Source organism: Herpailurus yagouaroundi, unplaced genomic scaffold (genome assembly GCF_014898765.1).
Source record: "Herpailurus yagouaroundi ecotype Mexico unplaced genomic scaffold, PumYag 29, whole genome shotgun sequence".
NCBI lineage: Eukaryota > Metazoa > Chordata > Mammalia > Carnivora > Felidae > Herpailurus > Herpailurus yagouaroundi.
This window is the reverse complement of record NW_024412377.1, coordinates 76,903,232-76,906,966: the sequence shown is the minus strand read 5'-3', so window position 1 is coordinate 76,906,966 and position 3,735 is coordinate 76,903,232. Positions and strand designations below refer to the sequence as shown.

Below are 3,735 nucleotides of genomic sequence, written 5' to 3'. Positions count from 1 at the left end.
CTATTCTGTAAGTTATATTGCCAACTTCTTCTAATTGGCATGAAACTAAATAAAAATAGAAGAGTTAGCAGGTATTATACACTGAGTTCTTTAGGTTGTGGGCTCTACTAACCTACGTAGAAAAAATGGGTATACAAAGGTAAAATCCAGCTAATATTCCACACGCAGAGCAAGGCACCTTGGCTTTGGATCTTGTCTGTGAACTTTGTTAAATTCAGGTAAAGATTCCTTATGGACTAATGACAGCCCTAAGTTTTAGGGCCTCCATTAGTGGGCATGCTATAAGAAATCTGCTTCTATAAAAGATCCCTAGTGTTTGGTTGGCAGCACGTACACAAAATTGGAATGATTCAGAGAGCTTAGCATGGTCCCTGTTTAAGAATGACATGCAAATTTGTGAAGAATTCCATATTTTTACATACCTTATTCATGAATAAGAAGAATTAATATTGTAAAACTGGCCACACTACCCAAAGTGATCTATAGATGCAACATAATTTCCATCAAAATGTCAAAGGCATTCCTCACAGAAATAGAAGAAAAAATTCTAAAATTTGTGTGGAACGGCAGAAGAACCTGAGGAGTGAATACAATCCTAAGAAAAAAAGAAAAAAGCTGAAGGCATCACACTTCCTGATTTCAAACTATATTTCAAAGTGTTATTAATAAAAACAGTAAGGTGACTGCACAAAAAACAGACACATAGTTTAATAGAACAGAATAGAAAGCCCAGGATTAAATTCTAGCATATATGGTCAACTACTATGTGATAAGGAAGCCAATGAGGAGAGGATAGTGTCTTCAACAAATGGTGCTGAGAAAACTAGAGAAACACAGGTGGAACAAGGAAACTTCTATCTCATACCACTCACAAAAATTAACTTGAAATGGATCAAAATCATAAACATAAGAATCGATACCATAAACTCCTAGGAGAAAACATAAGAAACAAGCTCATCAATACTGGTCTTGACAATGATTTTTTTTTTTTTTTTTTTTTGGACAGGACACCAAAGTACAAACAACAAAAGCAAAAATTAATGAAAGGGAATACATTAAACTCAAAACCTTCTGCATGGCAAATGAAACAATTAAAATGAAAAGACAATGTAGAGAATAAAAAAAATTTTCCACAAACAATATACTAGATAACAGAGCACCTGGGCGGCCCAGCCGGTTAAGCATCCGACTTGGGCTCAGGTTATGATCTCATGGTTTGTGGGTTCAAGCCTCACATCGGGCTCTGTGCTGACAGCTCAGAGCCTGGAGCCTGCTTCAGATTCTGTGACTCCCTCTCTCTCTGCCCCTCCCCTGCTCGTGCTCTGTCTCTCTCTCAAAAATAAATAAACATTAAAAACAAATTACTTAATTAAAACAACAATATATTGGATAGGGGGTTAACACCCAAAATATATGGCAAACTCACAGAACTTAATAATTTTAAAAATCTGATTTAAAATTGGCCAAAGAACTGAAACATTTTTCCAAAGAGGGCAAAAAAAGGCCAAGAGGCTCATGAACAGATGCTCAACATCACTAATCATCAGGGAAATGCCTATCCAAACCACAATGAAATTTTCACCTCACACCAGTTAGAGAGTATCTATCATCAAGATGTCAAGAACAACAGGTGTCAGCAAGGACATGGTAAAAAGCACCCCTTCTACACTGTTGATAGGGATGTAAGTTGATCTAAACACTATGGAAAACCATAAGCAGGTTCTTCAAAAAATAAAAATATGTCTACCATATGATCTGGCAATTCCACTTCTGAATGTACATTCAAAGAAAATTAAAACTGGATTTCAAAGAGATATACCACTCCCATTTTTATCATAGCATTATTCACAATAGCTGAGATTTGGAAACAACCCATTAATGGATCAAAAACATATGGTGTATATATATTCCACAATGGATTACTCTTGCCATTTTCTGCAACATGAATGGGCCTTGAACACATTATGCTAAGGTAAGTCAGACAGAGAAAGGTAAGTACTATGTGATATAATTTGTATATGGAATCCAAAAAAAAAAAAAAACCTCAAACCTTTAAAAAGTTAAGAATACAATGGTGGTTACCAGAAGATGGTGGCTGGGAAGATAAGATCGATAGTGTTTAAAGGTATAAACTTGTAATGATTAGGGGCACCTGAGTGGCTCAGTCAGTTAAGGGTCTGGCTCTTGATCTCAGCTCAGGTCATGATCTCGCAGTTCGGGGGATCAAGCCCCATCATAGGACTTTGTGCTGACAGCACAGAGCCTGCTTTGGATACTCTCTCTCCCTTTCTCTCGGTCCCTCCCCTGCTCGCTGTCTACCTCTCAAAATAAATTTTAAAACTTAAAAGAAAAATAGTTTAAACCCTTTAATGAGTAGTAAAGCCATAGAGATCTAATGTACAATATAATGAATGTAGACAATATTATACAATAATTAATATGTGATAAACATTACAGTGCCAATCATATTACAATATATAAATATATCAAAATAACTCACTGTATACCTTAAATTTACACAATGTTATATGTGAAATTTAGTCAATAAAAAAGACACCTATATCAACAAAACAAAATAGAGTGACAAAAAATAAACCCACACATATATGGTCAATTAACTTATGACAAAGGAGACACAAATACACAATGAGGAAAGGATACGCTCTTCAGTAAATAGCGCTGGAAAAACTGGACAGCCACATACAAAAGAACACTTATGGACACTTTTGTTACACCATATACATAAACATTAACTCGATATAGAGTTAAAGACTTTACATATCCACCTAGTGTGATTAGACTTAATATCGCACCACTTCACGCAAACTCTAACAACAGCATAATTCTTTCATACTCTAACCCAAGTTGTATGCAAAATACCTTTTCCTGAATTCCTTGGTAGTGATTAGACATACTAGAAGGCTTGAAAATTAAGTGCAGATAATTGTTAAACAATGTCTTGCTTTAAAACTATCCTGCCTCAGGGGCGCCTGGGTGGCGCAGTCGGTTAAGCGTCCGACTTCAGCCAGGTCACGATCTCGCGGTCCGTGAGTTCGAGCCCCGCGTCGGGCTCTGGGCTGATGGCTCAGAGCCTGGAGCCTGTTTCCGATTCTGTGTCTCCCTCTCTCTCTGCCTCTCCCCCGTTCATGCTCTGTCTCTCTCTGTCCCAAAAATAAATAAACGTTGAAAAAAAAAAAAAAAACTATCCTGCCTCAGGATGTAAAGGCTTTGTTCTTCTATAGAGAGTTTTGAGACAAACACTGGACTCAAAGGTTGGCAGGTCCTCAGGAGGCCTGGATTTCTTATTTTTCTGCTCTTTGCCAGCCTTTCCCATGGGACACCACATCACATGCTATCATTCAGGGGCCCTCATTGTATTAAAAATATTCTGAAGCATCAAGAAGACCAAGAGAGACAAACTTCCATTCTCTATATATTTTTTTAAGTGTTTTTTTTTTTAAATTTTTAATGTTTATTTATTTTTGAGAGAGAAAGAGACAGAGTGCAAGCAGGGGGAAGGGCAGAGAGAGAAGGAGACTCAGAATCTGAAGCAGGCTGCAGGCTCTGAGCTGTCAGCACAGAGTCTGATGCGGGGCTCGAACTTAGGAACTCTGAGATCATGACCTGAGCTGAAGTCAGACACTTAACCTACTGAGCCACCCAGGTGCCCCTATATTTTAAAACTTTTTAATGTTTATTTATTTTTGAGAAACAGAGACTGAGTGTGAACAGGGG

The 3,735-nt window shown here is 37.5% G+C and overlaps 1 non-coding gene across 1 annotated transcript; it reads left to right on the top strand.

The window, feature by feature from the left end:
• Positions 1-312: 312 nt before the first annotated feature.
• LOC121016862 (U6 spliceosomal RNA) lies at positions 313-416 on the top strand. Its single transcript, XR_005784500.1, has one exon. It is a non-coding gene; the product is annotated as a U6 spliceosomal RNA (small nuclear RNA).
• Positions 417-3,735: the final 3,319 nt, after the last annotated feature.